Below are 22,281 nucleotides of genomic sequence, written 5' to 3'. Positions count from 1 at the left end.
GTACCGTGTTTTTTGATAAGGTACAATTATCCAAAAAGAAAAAAAAATTTAACCCTTTTCAGTTATATGTCGAATCTCATTCGACATTAGTTAACATTTTGTTATCATCCATTAGAAAAATAAATGCTATAGAATATAACGATTTTGTGTATATGTAGGTATAATGAAATAGTTTTTCAAATCTATCATGGACATAGTGGAGTTTGTTTAATGCCGCAAAGGGTTAACAGATACGTAAGTTTCATTGTAGGAGAATTTCCGAATCTATGTAACTCTTATATACTATTTTAATAATAAATTATCATAATTAACAGCGGTGATTTTATCTCCGTCCAAAATTGGTAAAGGACATTAGAATTGTATATAAGCCAGAGCTTCCAAACAGTAATCTACAGCAGCTCTAAACTCACATCCAGTGAAGCTTACAATGAATCGACACAAATGACACTCGAGTTGCATTGAATAGCTAAGAAATTAATCATAATAAGAATTTATTACCGTATTTAAAATGTTAAAAATAAAATTAATAATTATTCATCGTTACAATAATACGTTAAAACAACCAGTATTTAAAAATTCATTGAATAGAAAATAAGAATCAATGAGTAACTCTAAGATAAGTCGAGATAAATGGTCTTTAAAAAATAAAACATATTTTTTCGCCAGTCATAATAACACTTGACGTCGTAATCGCGGTGCAAACTTTAACAATATTCCATTAAAGAATACCGTGGTTGGCCGTTAAATTTTCACAAAAAAAACGTTCATAAAAAGGAAAAGTTTCCCAGTTTAAAAGTAAGATTGCGGCGAATCATTTCAAGCTTTAGGAATATAATAATAAGCAGAACCCTTCGCCGGCGGTAAACTGGTCGTCCTTAAAAATAATTACTTTATCCACCAAGAGGAGAGGGAACAAGGTGCTTGAGGGAACAATCGCTAAGTATTTGTATCTTCACGAGGTATTTATTTTACACACACACACAGGTCTCGGCAAGCTTTTTTGGCTGCGGGTCAAAATAATTCAAATGTGACTATGAAAAAGACTATTCGGTTCAGTGAATATTTTTGGTCCTAACAACCATATATGCGGTCTAGTCGTGACATCGTGACACGTTAAAAAAATGATATTTGCAGAATTGAAATGGGTCATTTCAAATCATCAAACGGGTCACTTGGTGACCCGCGGGTCATAGGTTGCTGAGCTCTGTACTAAAAACAACATTAAATATAAAGAATTTAGATATGTTATTAATATAGATTGTAGATAACCAGCAAGATTCAATGAATTTGGTAAATTCTAAATTCATTCTTGAAACTCATAAACATTATTTCAGAATGTAGTTCAGATAAAATTATGGATAACATTTAAATTAAATGTTGAAATTTAAATTGGAACAAATGTTAAGATTTTTATTCTTCAAAAATAGAAAAGAGATAAAATAAATTACGCTTATTCTAAAGCGAAAATAATATCTCTCGGTGTTCCAAAGGTCAAAATTAGGACCATTGTTGTTTATAATATATATTAATGATATAATAAATAATATAGAAAAATGTAAAAAGCATCTGTTTGTAGACGATACTTTTATTTATTGCATAGGTGATAATAATTAAGAAGTATGATAGCAGATATCTTAAATAACGAATTAAAAATAATAAAAAGATGATCAAAAAATAATGTACTTAAACCAAATTATAATTAAAACTAACGTAAGGGGTCGGAGCTAAGCTGCCGAGTGGTGGGGGTCGTCTCCGGACGCTCCGTAGTGTTTCGTCGCCTAGGTGTCGGAGACAAGCCGATCTCGTGAGGCTGATCCCGGAAGTGCTAATCCAGTGCTAGCCTACTAACAGAGATCGCTCGTCCTGCGAAGACAGCGGGAGAGACCGAGGTAGGAACATATAACCCCAAAAGTGACAGCTCGCACTGCGCATCGGCGCCCGCGCACTCGGCTATCCGGGAGGGTTCCGGCTTATCCGGCACCGCTCGCCGGCGCCCGCACCACACGATACCAACGTTGCGCACTCGTTAGTTAAAATCGCGAAAAAAACACTTTGAACGATATAATGAATCGTGCCGCGAATTTTTTAAATAGCGTACCGGCGCCCGCGTTTCAACATGGCGAACCGAAGCGACGCCGATATGGTGCGCAATCATCCTTGCGCAGGTCTTGCCCCCCCCCCCCCAGTGTACCGGCGTTCAAGCACGCATCAGCGGGGAGAGGCCTTGATTAAAGGTGAGCCGAAATACACCGCCGAAAGGAAACGGAAGAGTCACACAAAGTACTCAAAGAACTGAGGAAAAATATCATGGGGCTGTAAAGTTACATCGACGCGCACCATAACGTGCACCGTCTAGTAAAAAGTGACGGAGATTTTCCTAGCTTTCAGTGAAGAAGCCACCGGCAGCAACAACGCCCCCCCCCCCCCCACCCAAGCCAATTCGCCACCAAAGTCGAACGAACCGAGCTACGACGACGAGCGCAGAGACGCTTTGGTAGCGAAGCGGAAGAAGCAGCCTACCAGGCTGCAAGAAAATTGCTGCGCCAAGTCATCAAGCAGAGCAAGGCACAATGCAGGGTTGAACTCGTGTGGAATGCCGTATCAAATAGTGCGAAAAACTTTTAAAAAGATTGCACCAAAGACAACTACCTTAACAACACAGTTAACATGGAGGCTGTGGTTGCCTTCCCGCAACATCCCGCAACCGGCAGCTGAAATTTTGCATAGACGTTGTTCTTAAGACGGACTGAAAAGTCTCATAAGATCAAAATATCAAAGGGCAAAGGTCACAAAATGAATTATATAAAGGTCATAAAGTTAATTATATAATAAAAATATTATTATTTATAAATAATAAATTTATGGGGCAATATTAATTAAAATTTTAAATGAGTAAAATAAAATATTTTAAATACATTATAAGTAATAAATATGATTTATAAATAATAAATAACAAAATAATACATTCGTGTCCACGCCACCTTTGAGGTAAAATGCAAGGTGCGTTTTTATTTAGACAAGGTAGACTTAGTCCATGTTGTACCGATGTAATTGTTTGAACAACATCTTAGTGAATGGTATCAGAAGCTACTAGGTCCACTTTTGAATATCATCACCAATCGGCATGCGTCTTAAGATTCTTATTTTTCTGATCGCCCAAATTCAATTTCCGGATCCTTATCGTCAACCTCGATTTTTGTCACATTTGCTTTAATTACCACAGGAACAAGTTCACTTTCTCTATCAAAATCATTTGATTTTGATGAAGCGATGAGGCATGCTTGTTCTCGACAACTTATCTTGAAATTAAAGATGATTCTATTCAATGGTTCGTCCAGTGCTGGTGGCAATAATGTTGTCGGATCCAGGATCTTGTTCTGAAAAACCCACCTCCATTTCACAGGTTGTAAATTCTTTCCTAACCAAGTTTGGATCTAGAAGTAGATTCAATTGATATGCTGACGAATGGAATAGATGATAATTGAACCGGTCTGTTGATTCTTTTTGATTTGATGAATTGTATATATCTCAAATATTCAATACTATGTTCTAATTTTGGAGCAATATACATTGCTAATAGAACAAGTATTCCATTTTTACAGTCAACTTCCCTATAGTGTAGATATTGGGACTTCGTTATAGAAATACTACGTTATAGGGGGACAAAATTTGAGGTTAGGTTCTTTCAAGTGTATTTTGTGAATTTAACGAAATCAGTAAACCGAACTTTTTTCTCATTTTTATGTATCAAATGACCTTGTATTTAATTTGTAAACAAGAGCACGTGCCGTATGTTCTTATTGCGACACGCGCGCGAATAATGTCCTTGATTTTGCGATAGCCAGGGGAGTCAAACGCAACAGTTTTTGAGTTATTTTTTTAAAATGCGTGAGCTTACAATGAATAAATAATTTAAAGTAAATATAAATTACTAAACTTTTTCTGCAGTATGTATGAAAAAAGTTAAGCATCTTATATTTTGTAATTATGCATTAAAGTATTGTCAGTGTCATCTAATATCACGTTCCGTAGAGACCTTTTTAATACCTTAATTTTATCACCACTTTCATTAATAACAGGATAATTTTATAATATGGTGCTTGAAATTTTTCTAATTGTTTTTTTTTATTCAGCAGATTGTTCTGTGGAACAATAGTATTGAATAAATTATTATATTTATTCAATTACATATTATTTAAATGCCCTAAAAATTTAATGTTGGATATAAACTGTCTTATATCATATATTTAAATATATTTTGTGATTCATTAATACGGATTTTGAGAAAGCCTTTGATGAGCTTATCATGGTTACAATTGAATTAAAATAAACAATTATATGAATTATTTATTTTAATTCAATTGTGATTTACTGTGTCACTATAATTATGTAGAAAGTAAGAATTGTAATGATCCATTGATTTTTCTTGTATAAAACATACGTGATATGCTTACAATGCAAAGGGCAAATACATAATTTAAAAACATACCTAATGACTATGGAACCATTTATACGTAAATGTCTGGTAACGACATAACGCACCGCGTAATACTAGCCCACGAGCGTTCAGAATTTTAATCAACGCTTTTCGGCTAAATATGAACAGTTTTAAATTCATACAGTGCATTCGGGCTGCAATCTGGCGCCACGGGGGCCCGCAAAACGACAAGGGTCACTTGCAGAGTGATACTGCGTTTCATTCAGATCCAGAGGGGTAGGAAAATAATATAAAAAGGGTTTAATTTTGCGACTTTTAATGTGAAACAACTTAAATGTAATTCATAAAGATTAGCTTTCATGTTTATTATTGACTAATTTTCTCTTTTTATTTTGTAATTGATTTACATTTCTTACATGTCGATAATTTTCCATGTACTCACTTTTTAAACACAGTAATTAATTTAGAAAGTTTTATGAATGTCGAAAAATCACAGTGAAATAAAACTTGAATTCGAGCCATTTAAATATATAATGGTTAGTTGTGATAATCGATATTACAAGCAAAGATTTAATGATAAAATTATTTTAATCAGAAGTATGTATTTGCTTAGACTTTATATATTTTATGAATGGAAATTTACAGTCTTGTCTTTATTGACATCACTCAGTCCTTTAGGTTTTTCGCAGTCTCGATTTTTCCCCTCAACTTAACCCATTGCAACTAGCTTCTAAAGGCTATCTACATTTATTTTTGAAATATCGTCAAAAACCTTTTTTAGATTTTTAATTGTTAAAGAATGATTCAGGATCTGTATCACAGAATGTTAAAATCACATCTCAAATGTGTTGTTCTTGTGCTTAAAAATAATATACATAGATCCATCGACATTTTTATTTAAAAAAATCTTTGGGGAATAAAATTATTAATAAATAGTTTGGCTTTCACGAAAATCACGCGTTAATTTTGATATGAAAAGGAGTACGGGTCTTTTAATGTTAGATATAGAAAAAGCTTTTGACACAGTATGGCTCGATGGTTTGATTTACAAACAAAACCAATACAAAACTCCTGAATATCTTCTACGCTTGATACGTTCACTAAATAATGAACACTCGATACCGCGTAAAATTCCAGCTGCAGTTCCTGAGGGAATACCTTTATTTTATTTAAATAATTTACCTTCTCGAAATATTTAAGTGTATATCGGTCAAATTTAAACCTCTATTGTAAAGTTAAACCATATTATCTGAGATGTAAATAATGTGGTGTAATCTTTACGTACATATTTTAGCAATTTAAATATTTATCACATACAAATTTATCCGTTTGTGGTTAGTAGCAGATTTACGAACATCCCTGACTGTCACGTCTGTAACAAGAGGCCAAGTGTCGAATCCCATCCACGACACGAAACTTTTCCAACTACTAATCATTACAACTGTGTGGACCATAAATTTGAAGCTAGTGAAATTAAGCCGGCACATGTTTTTGTATAATTACTGGTTGATGCAAATTAATTCCTCTTTGCAAACTTCCGGTGCACCCTCTCTTAGAGAGGACCGATCGCACCTTTCCCCTCCGTCAAATCTCTGCGTTTAAACTGACACGTATGCTGGAATATGTTTCCTTTGAGTCGTGTCGACTAGTGTACTTGGGAAAGCATTACTTTGAGCTGCTGGTAGGGAATATTCAAAATCTGGACATTCGTTCTAATACTATAATTTTATTAGCACCTGCCAGATAAATTATATTTTCACTGGTTAAAATATATGTCTATTGGTGAAAATGTATTCCGATATGATTCACTAAAATAGCATATTTAAAAAATATTATCGGGATATATTCGAGCTGGGATTATTTATCGAATATTTTAATTATCCGTCTGGTTTTCCACTGTATGAATATTCGAATATTTGATTAAATACTTTTTTAATACTATCTCTAATGAAAATTATAAAAAAAGAAAGGACGTTTTTTAATGAAATTGTTTTTCAATAAAAAAAATATTTTGCAATATTATTTTACAAAATATTTTTATCGACAGATACAACCTTCTGCCATCGATAAGGCAGGTTTTTAATTTTACATTTGTAAAAACTCACAAGGTGTGAGTTAAAATATTCAGAAAGGAGTGTTTAATTTCACTAACACTATTCAATTTTTTACCATTTAAATTATGTTGTAGAGACTTAAATAAATAATATTCTGATGGTGCTATTTTAGTAAAATATGAAGGATGAGCAACAGTTTTCCATCTAAGAGCATTCATTTTTTATCGCATGAAGCAGGCGCGTCGCATTGTTCTCGTCGCTCAGTGAGTGTGTCATCCACATGCCTTGTTTCCACTCCTTACCAATATTTTTTAAACTTCTTTGAATGCTAGACTATGAATACCCTATCTTATCTGTAAACTCCTGAATCGACTTCTCTGTATTAGTTTCAATTTCTGCACTTCTAGGCTTGTCTTCTATAGAAAAATTTCAATCTTTTGAACCATTTTTAAATTAATGACCCAGTAAAACTTAACTATGGATGTCACAAATGTTGCCGATTTTTCTTGTGTAATTCATACAGCATGAGTTAATTAATGTACATTTGTTAATTTGTTAGTATACACCTGGGTGTGAATTATTTCACATATTTTTGCACATATTTCATTTTATATTGCATTTTTAGTACAATATAGAAAAAAAACAGTAGTTCTCAACGTTTTATTGCTTTGATTTATTTTAACACTTTTTTGTATAAAAGTGTTTTAATAATTAATTTTAACACTTTTCTATTATATTATTAAATTTCGTTAATATATTTTATATATTTTTTATAAATTTTTCGACTTTCTTTTGTTTTTTTTTAACAATTCAGAAGCCATTAATATGTTTTTATTAAATATTTTTTGCCGTGTTTATTTATTTCGTACTTTTGTTTTGATTAATATTATTTTTTTATAAAAATGACTTATTTAGTAGCTAGATAAAATACATTAAAATAAATAAAAAAAACGATAAGATTTTTACGAATGCATTGATTGCATTTTGCGTTTTACAAATTATATAAAAAATACATTTCAAGCATGAGCGCCCCGAATGATGAGATTCTTTATTACTTTAAAGGCCGCGGCTGTCACCTTGAAAGGGGAGGAAATAAGCACAAGAAGCCCTCGCATATCCACCACCTCACAGCCACCCTCTTGCAACTGTTACGCCACTTTTTCTCGCCTCAAATATCCAATCGGATTTTCACACCATCTGCACTGATGTGTATATACATATATACGCCAAGTTTACGTGTGTTGTACAAAGGGTGCGAAGCGAGCGGGCAGCTGAAATTAAATAAGAGTAACATTTAACATTTTTTTCATTACATTTTTCATTTCAGAACGATAAGTATAGGTCGTATATATGAATATTCAGAAGGATTTTGACAAGGACAAGGCGCGTGTTATGGGTTATTAGTAAAAAAATATTTGAAACTTGGTTTCTCGAATGATTTAAATAGGGCTTCAAACCGTCATTTTTCTCATTTCAGTTTTCGTTATGTTTCAATTTAAAAAAATATAACGGTTCGGTTCTGGTTCTCGTTCTGGTTTTGGTTCTTCAAAAAAAATTAATTTACAATAAAAAAATATTTTATTTTCATGCAAGATTGTATAAGTTTAGCAACAGTGAAATTATACATATTCGTATGCAGTCGATTTTATTTGCTGTAAGGTTCTAAATATCGAACAGATGTTTTTGAAAAAACTCGGGTAATCTTTAATAAAATTAAAATAAAATATTTTATAATCTGAAAAATCACAATAATCTTTTACCATACACTTTTTCTCTTATTGAAAGAGTGGATAAAACTAATATACACTAGGAACTTATATTCCCACATGGGCTCGAAATATAAAAAATGCATTTTCAATTGTGTATGATTGCGTTTTATTTACCGAAAATATGCTTTAATTATACTTAAAAAAATATTTTTAAACTTATTTTTGGTCAACGATTGCAAACCACTGTGTTTTAGACACATTATCTCGCATCAAATTGACCTTTCGTCCATGCCTGCACATGCTAAATTATGTATAGAGTAAAGCGAAAACAGTGCTATTATTAATCTGTATTGAGATTTAATAATAATAAATTATTTACCATAAAATTCTGAGTCTAAGTTTTCAAATCTTTTGTGAGAAAAATGACAAGATTGTATTTTTTCATGGTTAAGATTTACCGTACTAAAATCACTCATTTTCGAAAGGGAAATTTGGACCCTCTGCTTTCCACGATATTTATTATTACTATTATTGTAGCAGATAATTTTAAATTATTTAAATGCATTTGATCTGTTTCGGACTCTTTTATACAGAATGATTTTGTTTCTCGATGGAGATAAGCTTTTGTCAACCTTCAAAAATTTCCATACTGTATCTGCCCGACTCTGCGAGTCTGCTGGAGTCAGCTCTCTACTTATTGGAGTCCAAGCTTAAGTATTTAGGGCTGCAAAGCTTGCTGACCAATCACAATCATGCAGCGATCATCCAGACAATCGTTGTACTCGCTTCTTAGAACAACGATATAAGTATACGCCTTTAGAAAGTGACATTTTCTTGATAAATATCTCTAAGGTTAAGGGAATTTTGTGGCCTTACGGTGATATATTGTTTCCCGAGACTGCTTCGTAGCAAATAAGTATTTCTAAAATCCTTGCGTATAATTTATGGGGCCTTTTGTGATTGCACTATCTTGTATTTCATCTTTATTGATAAATAATCATTTTTGGTCAGAGTAATTAACGCGAACTTTAAGAAAAAGAACCCACAAACGAGCGCTCTGTGTGATCTCCACAACATATATAAATTAATTTCATTATTTTATGATTTTTTTACTTTATTTGTATTATTTTTTTGTGTATTGTGATATTTTTTTATATATATATTATAGTAACCAGATAATTCACAATGTTCTTAATTTAATTTAAATAAATTATATCCAGCTTAGTTGTAAATTACACACCAGTACGGAATCTATATATTTTTTTTTTATTAATTATCATTTCAATATAATGACAGGCTTCATTTTGAATGCAATTCAGCTTTAACCTACAGCAAAAAAGGCCATTTGTACGTAAATCGATAATTCAGTACTCAGGTCTCGACTCCCGTCACATATTGAATTAATTTTGTAAATGCAAATCGACCGAAAAAATCTAAATGAGTAAAATATGGTTGCCGTGACAAATCAAAATTCAATTTTGTATTGTATAATTATTTTTCATTATATATTATAAAATGGGAATAATATATGTTATAGCAATATTGCAACTTACTTACAATACTGAATCGATTGAAGCATATCTAAACCAATAGGTCACAAATCAGAAGTCAAAAATTCACGTCAAAAGCAATAAAATCGTGTCGGCAGCGTCGCAGTGTAAACGCTCGGTTATCTAGGGTTCAGATTAAAACTATTTATAACAATATTACGACTTACAATAAGTGAGAATTGAATGAAGCACATCTAAACCGAATAGGAGAGCGAAATAATAATTATCACTTCTCAGAAATCAAAAATCCACGTCAAAAGCAATAAAATCGTGCTGTCGCCGTCGCTCTTTTATCCACTTTACATATTTATTTAGATCAAAATATTCAATCAATAGGAGATTGCGATCTCCTATTGATCAAAATTCGGTTTGAATACACTTAGCCAATACTATTATATTAGGTATTTAATGCTCGTCCTCCATTTGATGCAGTGTTTTCTTAGTTTATATTAATTTTATATTTAATTATATTTATTCATGTTTTGTATATTAATATGAAAACGTAAAAATGAGTTATTACGTCTGATAAGTCAGTATTTTGAATAGGAATCTCATTAGTATATAAAAAATATTTAATTAAATAATGAAATGATAACATAGCTTCGACCTTTTAGGTATGAGTGTATTATATATTTAAGATACTCACATGTTTTATATTTATATAATTCATATGCCAAAACAGTGTCGAATGCTTTTTCTATATCTAGCGTTAATAATCCTGTACCTTTTTTCATGTTGCAATTACCGCAAAGGTGTTCATTTAGTTGTGAAGCTGGTGAGTCGTTTTCGTCATTTTACGAGTCATTTTATGAGTCGATTTTACATTACATGGACCGATTTCAAGTTCATTCTCATTTGTTATTGCTTCTATATGGAGAATAGTCTTTTCTGATAATATATTAATGTGTATCTTGAATACGTCTGTAACATTTCGTCGAGACAGACATACGCAAATATTTGATTTCAATATTTCAATATGGACGGGAACACTCGGTCAACCGTATATTCAATCAGCATGTGGCGATCAATAATGACTAGACTTGCAACCGTAACCACTGATGAAATATAACAATTGTATGTACATATATTTTCACTGAACTCCCAGCAACAACTATTTCAATGTATCGGTGCTTAAACTGATTCATAAGTTAATGGAAGTAGTAGTAAAGTATCATATAAAAATTATTTTATCACACCAAAAATAGACTAATTAAAGATATAAAGAAATACGTTTAAAAAACGTAAGCTTAGTTTGCAACATTAAATTTTAATTAATCGCTAATGTTAACATAAATTAAAATTTAATGTTGATGCGGATTTACCTATAAGCTAACAATTAAGGTCTATATATAAAGACAATTGGAACTAGTAGCAAAATTCGATCCATTATGTATGGAAATTCCATAATATATATTTATTTTAGTTTTATTTAAAAATACGTATTTAAATCTTTAAATCTTAAAAATATATATTTTTTGTAAATATATATTTTTAATAAATTACTACCACAATTTTCTAAAACAGTGAAAGATAGAACTGTTAAAATGTCTTTAAATGCAGCCTACCAACAAGTCGAATATATATAACTGTCTGCTAATTTATCAATCTTGCGACATAATAAACAAATCCAAATCTTCATAGTCGGCCGTTGTAGTGAAACGTTGGTGAGCATGTTTTTTAATACAAATTTATAAGAACTAAATCTAAATCTATAGTTCCAGTCGACACTCGCTTCCGACAACACAGAATTATGTTCTTACAAGAAAGTATTTTCTTTAACGTAAAAGTATATCAATAATTTTAAATTTGATAAAAATTTCAACAATACGAAATGTCAGGTGACTTCGCGTTTTGCGTGCGCTTGACAGTGTATGCAATTTTTGCTCTCACCCCGTGGGCCGTACTACCACCGCGTGCAGACACATGTAACGCAAATTGATATGCGGCCGGACTCGTGGTTTTTGTTCCTCGGACATTCGACTCGGTAATGTGTTTATTATGGCGTGTTCGCAGTGAACAGCTGGGTGCCACAGACCCCATGACAACGCATCGATCTTCGACCTTGACAGGGTGGCCAGACAATCCTACTTCTGCTTTAAGCTCAAAATCGATTCTAAAGATAGATGAAAATAAATTGCGATAGAATTTTTAGTAATGTTAAATCACAATCAGATCAATAAAATCGGTTAAAATTATGCATAAACAAATATGTTTCATATACATAAACAGTATATTCCTGAAAGAAATGTTTATTTATTCAAATTAAATTAAGATCCTCAGGACATAATAGGTGACGTGAGATTCTGGTTAGGTTTCTCTGGAGGATTTCTAACGCTTTCAATGGGTTCTGATGAGAAGCCATCACAACCGTATCATACGTAAATGTCGCTATTGTTGCTGAACCTATCCTTTGAGAGTTCAGCTATTTATGAGCCCATAATTATGAAATTGGACTAAGTCGTGTATCTTTCTGGTGCATCAATTTTTATTTTCAATAAATCACATTTTTGGCACATATCTTTACGTGGACAATGAAAGCTTAAGTTGAACTCAGTATTAAATACTTTTCTTTAAATCCAGCCATTAACATACGATTCATTATTTACCAACATTCTTCTACTTTTTTAATATCTAAAGCAAGCTTGAATATTTTCGGCTTGAAGTGTGATGAGATCTGATTAAGTGGCTTTATTAATATAAACCCGTGATAAATTGATATTAATTACTTGAGTCACTATCTAATGACGTAATTAAATTCAGGTTTGCATATACAGCAGAGGTAAAACAACGATACAAGCACTGCGTCGCGAAAGCTCACACGCGGCAAACTGACTTAGTCCACTATCAAAATAAACGTTGAACGTTGTAACAATATACTTCAAATTTTTCAATATATTAAATCGTGCATCATATTATATTAATTTAAAACAGTGTGACAAAAAATAATTAATAAACTAATTTTTATCCATTTCTTGACTAAGACCACATTCATAATTATGGGCTCATATAAATTTTGCACTAATTATTTTCTCATTTTATATGTGTATTTATTATATTCTATATAGCAATTAATATTTGTTTAGAATATGTAATTAAATTTTAATTTGTGTATTTAATACTAAGCGAGAACGTCTTAATATATATTCTATATCTATAATGTGGCTAGCATTGACCTCATGTACGCCCACCCCTGGTGATGTCCTGAATGAATATTTTGTGTAATATAACTTAAAATTTTATATTAAATTCTAAGCTTTAAATTCATAATTATATTATTTTATAAATTAAATTTTAGTGTAAATATCATTAGAAAATCGTGTGGAAATCTGCAAGGACGAGGAAAAGTGCATTCAAATAGATAATAGGTGGCAGCACAGGTGTACGATATTCGCAATCACAAAGTATGAGCTAGGGTTTAAATACATTCGAGATAGCATGCAGCTTTACATTTTACCCCTGAGCTCTCTGGTTGTCGTTTTCGGCACTAACCAGAGCCGCATTTTAGCACCTAGGAAGTCTTAGTTTTTCTTTGACTTCCTTATAATTTATACACAATTAATCTTAGAAGTCGATCGATTCTATCTTATAACGATGGAATTTTTCGACACTGTTATACTAATTTAAAGTATAATAATTTACCTCATATTGTTGACTATTTTCTAGGTAGTCGTGTAACAAAAGCGCTGTCGATATGTTTTTTATCAGTCATTTTTATCAGCAAGCCCAAATATTTAATGCTAGATTTATATTCTACGTTACTGCCCTGTTCATTACGAAGAATCAATGGCAAAGTTTTTCTACGTTTCATAAATCATATAATTGTTTTTTTATATTTGATTTTAATTGTCCACCTCTCGAAATATTTATTTAAGTTTTAAAAATATTTTTCTAATTTATTAATAATTAATATTAACATACCCAATGAAGAAAATAATGGTGCTGTTAAAAAACAATTTATAAATAAAAATACCTGTGGCCATTTGGTTACCCGAAAATGATCCTGAGGGTGACACAATCACAATATATTTAATGCTTCTGTGATTTATTTCATTGGAACTTTATGTACATTATTGCCGAATACTATTCCAATCTGATAACTGGACCTCAACAAAATTGAATCAGGAAGCTATTAGGAAAGCTGTAATGCAAAACCGCATTCCGCACGTTCAATATTTGATAGATCTTCGAGAGAATTGCATTCACATCCTCATTAATTTCCCAATTTTGGGCAAGAATTTTTTTCTCAAAATTAAACTATATTAACACATTTATAATTTATTGTACAGGAAATGAAATCGTGAGCCTTTTAAATTATAAAGTTTCGTCACCCTTTAAAAAGGAAAAAAATAAAATCTCATTAGGTAACGCCGCGGCTAAAGGGAAATTCGAAATTTTTCTTATTTGAATAACGCCGCTCAAAGGACACAGATTCGATTAGAGCTGCTTTCGCGTTCGCAATCAAAACTCGGAATGTCCACCGCGCCGGCCAATCAAATTACACGCGTCGTCTTCCACGTCAAGATACCTGCATATGTATTAATATTGAAAATGTTTATATATATCAGCAACAGCTTAAACTCAATATATTAATATCTAAATGGCACACATAATTATTCTACAATAGTTGAACCAAGACTATAGACTAGATGTAATACGTGAAAATTATCTATATTGCATATTTGATAGAATCATTATGCAAGTTACATTATATTATTATTCACAACTAAAGGTTGTGTTTCTTCTCGATTCTTAATAATTTTCATATTATTTAATTTTAAAAATATAAAATATTTTATTGTTTTTGACGTAATTTTTTGCCTTCTGAGAAGAAATAATTTTATTTTTCGTTTTCCTATCAGTCAAAATACGGTTTAGATATGCTTCATTATATTCTCATTTATTTTAAATCTTCATATTGTTGAAAAAATCTCAAAATGAACGCTAAACGCGTTTCTACTGCGACGGCGCCATGATTTTATTACTTTTGACGTGGATTTTTGACTTCTGAGAAGGAACAAAATTTTTTTTGCGCTCTACTATCGGTCAAAATTATGATTAAATATGCTTCATTATATTTTCATTTATTTTTTTAGTCGTAATATTGCTAAAAAAGCACTTGTTGCGCTCTCCTATTATTAAAAATTTAGTTTAAATATACTACATTATCTTAAAAGTCTTAAAATTAACGTTTCTACTGTAACAGTGACAGTACAATTTTATTGCTTTTGACGTATATTTTTGACTTCTGAGAAGAAATAATTTTTTTGCGCTCTCTTATTAATCAAAATTTAGTTTAGATTTATATACATTATATTTTCATTTGTTTTAGTAAATAACCGAGCGTTTCCACTGTAATGGCGACGGCACGATTTTATTGCTTTTGACGTGAATTATACGCAGGGACTCTGGCTAGAAAAAAATATGTTCTTTAATGAATTATTAAAAAAACGACTTACTGTCTGGTCACAACAGACGTTGTTATTAAAAATATGAATTTATTTCAAGCACGGTTAATCCGAACACGGATAATCGAGAGTATACTGTAAGTGGTAAATGTGAATACACAAACAAGTCTATCGAATCAAACCGACGTTTGTGAATACAAGCGGCTACGCATCTAGCCATTACAGCCTATATCGTATATGTGTGTATGTATCCTCCCTTTGGCGAATATCTTGCATCCAGCATCCGTGAAGGCAGGTTTTATTTGCGCCAGCGATGGCGAGTAATCTAATTTAAAGAGCGTGTCCCGATCGTTTTTATCGTCACATACACGAAATGAAACGGCGGAATTCTTACACAAGAGTTAGTAGCGATACATGTTGACATGGGCGGCGAGAGCTCAGATTTTAGGGGGATAAAATGAGAAATAAATCTGTGATTAACTAACCCTTCTCACATATGAGAGCATGAGCATAATTTAAATGACAATAAATTATAAACGTTAATTAAGTTATTTACTTAATTTTTAATAATTATAGAGGAGTAATTGTAGATAAAAAATTGCTTTTAAGGAACACTGTGATTAGATATAAAAAAAAAATTGTAACTATAAACACAAAAAATTTAATTTACTAATTGTATTTTCAATAAATATTGAAGATGAATTTTTTAGTATTTATATATATTAGAAAATAATGTTTCCAGTGTATTTTAATACATAGATTTAATACTAGAAATTGAGACAATTTAAGGATAGTGAGGTATAAGTAAATTATTATGAATTAATAGTTTTTTATTTATTGGAGATTTTGTATGCACATCGCCAAAATTTGCAAAAATGCGTCGTGGTTTCGTTATGCGGAGCGCGAATCACTTCGATAATTTATTGCCGATTCGTTTTCTGTACTATATGCTAGTTCGTATCATCCTTCATTGTCTAGATTCCAAGTAAAGCGAAGTACTCTATGTGACATATCTAGTTCCTTTTTGATAGTAGCGTTGGAATACAATTCATTGCATTTTCGGCGTATAGTCAACGTAAGCATTATAAATACGCATTCAATGAAATCGTGTTACGCCACTGATACCCCATCGCTTCCCGGGGATTTTTATTCACAATGTCATATCCCGTTTTTATTAATGCCAACTTAACAAACACCGATGAGCCCGAGGAGGAAACAAAAGGGCCAAAGGGGACAAGGGTGGGTGCAAATGGCATGTCAAATATTTTTCTCCATCTCGTGTAAATTGCCGACACGCACAAATTACTGCCGAATAAAAATATGATGTGTAAATTGTATCTTATATCTATGTATACATTTATTGTATTGTGTGCATATGAAAAATGTTTTCCTTCAATGGAAAGTCCAATGATCCCTTCTGTCAGTCAAAGTTACACGTAAATCCCTAAGAAAAGCAATACTTTGGCATAATTTACATGCGAAATAAACGCAATGTCAAACTAGAGAATGGGGTTATATCGAAAATATATTAGAATATTTTATTATTATATAATGGATTTATTTAAAAAATTTTTTAGAGAATCGCGTTTGAAGTAATAATCTATATAGTTATTATTAACATTGTGAAATACTAAAAGGTTAACCTAATGCGTCACTATGGTTAAAAATCAATACATACTATTATTTTATTATAAAATAAAAATGATCGGACCAGCTCCTCATTGTTTTTTGTTGATATATGCAAAAGTAAAACAGAAGGACTTTAAAAATAAAATAAACTTAAAATATGAACCTTTATTGAAAAATAAAACAATCACATTAAAATATGTTTGTAACATACTGCTAATACTAATCATGCATTTAAACATACTTTTCAGGGCTACCCATTTTTGACAATAGTTATCCTATCTTAATAATTAATTTAAAAAAATCGAGCCTTCGCTGATTTACACATTAAGTTTATTGCGTTCCCTGGTCCATTGATAGTTTATCAGTGAAAAAATCCGCTCAACGTTTTCTACAATATTTTGCGAGTTTCAAATGAAAAAACTCGTTTGTATTAAACAACTGATAATATTCTATCATGCTTCTGGTCCTTCAATACTTCAATAAAAATCAATTCCACTTCATACCCTTTGGTGTAGTATGACTCATAATTTATTTTACTTTATCGCTGCTGGTTTTTTTTATCCAATTCGCGTTTATTATTTTTTTGATATTTTGCTCTCGCGTCTCGTCAAATATTAACGTGTTTATCCCGCCGGTTTCGTTGACAAGTTAAGTGCGAGTCGTAACATAAAAATAAGTGGAAGGAGCAGCACAGAAACCACCCCGGCGCGGGGCGGAGGATCGCGTCCCGCCGACGTATTATCCTTTTATCCGGGCAAAATAAGATACCGGTAATAAAAAACGAGCCCTGCATGCATGTGCATAACATTACATACATGAATGCACACACTTTGTCGACGGCGTTTCCCTTTTGACGCGGGCGGGGGTCACCAACCTTTTTTCAGTTTTATTAGCATACTCGCTGCTGCGGGCCTCGCCTGAGTTCAGAAGAGGGTACTATTGAAAATTGTGAAAGTTCAGTTGTAAAGAAAAAATACATCGCTGTCAGAAACCTAAATTTAAATCTCAGCATTACATCCTTTAAATATATATATATATTAATTAAAAATAATATTTATTTTCGAGTAGAGTTAGTGAGTCTTAAGAATGATCAAATGTCAAATCATTTTTGCGTTTTTGTATAGTTTGAATCTCTTCCAGGTGGACATTTATAGGCGATTTTTAAAACATATTTTCGGGATAGATTCGAGATAGTGTCCTCAATCGAATATTCGAATTATATGTATATTAGAATAATTGCCCGAATATTAGTTTATACTATCTCGAATTAAATTTGAAAAAAAAAACTATAAATGAAAATAATTGTATACTTATTATTTTTTTATCAATATACCCGAGTGACTAGTGCAGCTACGCATGACAATGAGACGCTTTTTTCAACAACAAAAATGCTTTTACGCCTTTGTTTGTAAATAGCATGCTTCTCGGTAGTATCTATTATGACCGAAATTCGCAGAATTCCTTCGTTGAACGAAACAAAGTGTTGGAAAAGCCAACATTTTAATATCGCTTAACGATTATCTCAATAACAGGTGTGCATCACAAATTTATTTTGCAGTACATGTTATATTTTGGTATTTGTTTTAAAAGACGCAATGCTTTTATTTCTATCATTACAATAATTCGATCGCAGTTAATAATTTAATTTATATGCACATCAAATTCGTTTCAAACATTACTGGTTATTGTATTTATATACAATAAATTCGATGAAATCAAGTATTTAAAATGTTCTACCAATTTTGTTAAATTAATTCTATTATTAAAAACTTTAAATTAAAATTTTATTTTAGAACATCTGAATTATTTTTATGTTGGAATTGCGTGCTGATCCACAGTTTTAAATAATGTACATGTAACTCTTTCAGTAGTGTGTTAATTTACACACATTTTTTAATTTATTGGTATACACCTGGGAATGAGTTAATTGTACATATTTTTTTGCGCGTGGAACGTATATTGCATTACATGCATTTCGCGCGCCCACTTCTTCTCACTCACTCTCGTCACTTAACACGAGAGCGAGCGAAGTGGAATGTATTTCACCGTACGCGTCTGGTATTTACCTAATGAAATAAAATCGATGACAATCTGAGACAATGGCAATTTTTCTGAGGCAATAAGTAAGACCCAAAAGTTTTTTAGGAGCCTATCGACATTTTTAAATTATTTTTCACACTAGTAGACTATAAATTGTTTATACGATCAATTGATGCGGCGATAAACTGTTACAAATTAAATGCGAATTAAATTTTCCTTGACTCATTTTAAATTCCTACGTTGTTGGGTAAGTGACAAAAGAGACTAAAGTCTGCATCGAAATTGCTAGAAACTAGTTTTTAAAATTTAATGCTAGTCCTACAAATAAACACTATCATCTGCGGACCAGAATTAAATGCCCAAAGTTCTATGGATTAAGAGAGTCTCGCATGACCTAATTATCTTTATGATAGGATGCGATTGAGAACTCCTTTTAACCATTTAATGGACGAAGATAAAAATCATCTGACACATGATTTAGGGTCCGAAACATAAGGTTCTTCATAATGGGAAAAATCGAAGGTAAAAATTAGATTGGAAGAAAAAAGATGTATTGGCTGCGAAATAATTTAATAAAATATATTTTGGTTTTAATTTTAAGGTATAGTTTGTTATAGTATAATATATAATGCAACAAAAATGTTACATATGAAAACGTTAGATAAATAAATATATTTTAAAACACGGGTATATACACGCGAATTTTTCCACGCACGCTTTAGCGGTTTTCCGGAAAGAGTGCGGTGGATTTGTAACAATTTGTCAACGATAAGTGCGTCTAGAGGCGATAGGGGCCCTATCTGGCGAGGGGCCAATTTCCGCAAATGGCCCTTAACACCCACAACACAGATAGTGTCTCTCTAGCTTGCCGTTCCTGTTCCATCTAACCAACCTGTGGCCCCGCTACTAGAAAATACCTACCGCATATGTGCTCTTATGGTCAAATATCAGCCACTAGATTGTAAGCTAAATATGTATTTTTTTACTTAGCACTTCTTTAACATTTAGGGTTTAATGCAATATATTATATATAAGCGATGTTTAATAAACAAAGATTTATTGTCAAGAAAATATATTTTTTTTATTGACTTATATTTACTTGATTTACTAATGATTAATATTTTAAGTAAACCTCATTTTCTTGCTAATAAATATAAAATAATTAAATAAAATGTATTCAATTAAATTGATAACTATTTGAGCTCATAAAAATAAGTTTTTATTGAGTAAAATATAATTGCATATTTTTAAAAGATAAAATGCTTAAAATATTATTTCAAGTCTTCGTTTAAAAAGTACAACATTAGTGTATTTTTTAAAAACACTTCAAATAATTATTTAAATAGGTATGTTGTCGCAAAATATTTTTTTTTTGTGTAAATTAAATTATTTCATTAGTGGTAAATTATTTTTGTTGAAAAACTTGAATTTGGTATTAACCCCTGGTGGTTTCGAGTCTGTTTTTTACTGGCAGCTTCTATGTCCTTTAACGTATGGAGATTTTTTTCTCTAGTTATTTAAAATTATATCCTAAAATTTATAATATTATAAATAAAATAAACATGAAAACACAATATATAAAACGTATTTTTATTCAAATTTTATTTTTTTAGTTAGCGCGCACTTTCTAATAAATATCGGTCTTAGTGGTACAATAGCGCCAAGCCTATATATTTATTAAATTTAAGCTTGTCCAGGTATTTAACGCTGTTTTCCATTTTACGTTACTGCCTTCTTCATTTAAGAGAGTTTCCGAGCGTTCCCACTGTGGAACCGGCATGATTTTATTGCTTTTGACGTGAATTTTTGCCTTTTGAGAACTGATTTTTTGAGTTTTGCGCCCTCCTATTGACAACATTTCGGTTTGAATTCACTTTGACCAATACTTTTATTTCAGAAGTTGGTAGTAATGTCGGAAAGGACAGCCATCATGCTTTTTAAACGTAGTGCTATATAATGTTAAGTAAACATAATGTCCAAGCGCTTATTTTTTTTGAGAGATGAGTTAGCTTAGTTTGTATCTACTGAAAGCTCTAAGACTATAATTATTTTATTTATTTATTATTTCCTTAATTTATGTAGCTAATATAGCTATTATTATATAATAAACATATTAAATCAAAACATACATATAAAACATAATATAAACAGAATATAGTAGATTAAAATAACGTAGGAAGGGCATTATCAAACTTTTGACTCAACAATGTGTCAAAAGCTTTGTCTATATCTAACAATAAAAAGTCAGTACACATTTTATATAATAAAATTAACGCTCCTTCGCACTATCAAGTTGATGTGTTTGCTATTATTTTATTAATTTATATAGCTAATATAGCTAATTTTACAATAAACAAAATTGAACTAAACATACATAATAAATTATATTTTCACTGGTAAAAATATAAATCTACTAGTGAAAATATGATTTTACTGAAATGTCATATTTTCAAAAATATTTTCAGGATAGATCGAGATTTGTTTTTTTAGATTTTTTTGAAACAAAATCCGGTAATTTCTGCTTTAGAATCATGAATGTCATTTTAAGCTTGCAAGTCAGTGGTTGTTTTTTTTAATATTTCGATTTAATTAAGATTCATAGTGTTTCATTATTGCGTAAAAAAGTAGAGCACACTGTATGTGTAAATTTACGATAGATGTAGTATTGCCGAAATCCGTTCAGGGGTGATAAATCCGTTTTCATTTAGTTTATCGCAATAAATTACGACATTAGAGGGCCCAGGCTGACCGGCGACTCAGATAGGCAATTAGCAACGGTCACGATGGTACTTGTTCAATGGATGGGGCTAATTATCTGCTACGTGCCCTTAAGCCCTGGGCTTAAGGTGAGCGCTCTGCGGGTTTTGTGGAATGTTTCGACCCATATTGTGCAACGGGCAAAATTTTAGGTAAAACGATTAGTATTATATATAGCAATTGCTATAAAAATCAAGATTAGAAACAATAAGTTAAGAGAGAGTTTATAATTTATTTATTTAAATTAAATTAAGATCATCGTGACCTAGCAAATTACCCAACTGCATAACGATTAAAAATGGTGATCGAGTATTCTCGAAAATTTTTGAATAATTATGATTCTCTCTTCACGAAATTTTTATTTTGAAATTTCGAGAATCTTGTTTCTTGAGATTTTTTGATTGTGAGAATCTCAAGAATGTTTAATTTTTAAAATTATTTATATATTTCATTCTAAATTAAAGCACTGCCTGAAATATCTCGGTTTAAATGTTAGTCACATTAGATTTAGTGAATGCTGTGAAAGGTATTACAATATCAATCTTTTAAGCGAAGGAGGTATACTATTTTTTTTATTTAATGCTCCTAAATGTTCTATTTATAACTTACAAGGAGTACGTAGAAGTAATATCGTTTTTATCAATAAAAAAATGTTTTATTGTAAAAAAACAAGTGGTCAAGTCCTGTGAATAAGGAATA

At 31.3% G+C, this 22,281-nt stretch overlaps 1 protein-coding gene across 1 annotated transcript in view; it reads left to right on the top strand.

Moving 5' to 3' along the window:
- Positions 1-1,747: 1,747 nt before the first annotated feature.
- LOC148234558 (uncharacterized) overlaps positions 1,748-22,281 on the top strand; it is a 55,903-nt gene continuing 35,369 nt past the window's right edge. The window contains exon 1 of the mRNA XM_088187916.1: positions 1,748-1,889. The gene's annotated coding sequence lies outside the window, so the exon portion shown is untranslated. The remainder of the gene's footprint in view (positions 1,890-22,281) is intronic.

Source organism: Plectrocnemia conspersa, unplaced genomic scaffold (assembly GCF_051122295.1).
Source record: "Plectrocnemia conspersa isolate PC_06_02 unplaced genomic scaffold, ASM5112229v1 ptg000006l, whole genome shotgun sequence".
NCBI classification, from domain to species: Eukaryota; Metazoa; Arthropoda; class Insecta; order Trichoptera; family Polycentropodidae; genus Plectrocnemia; species Plectrocnemia conspersa.
This window is presented reverse-complemented; position numbering and strand designations above follow the sequence as displayed.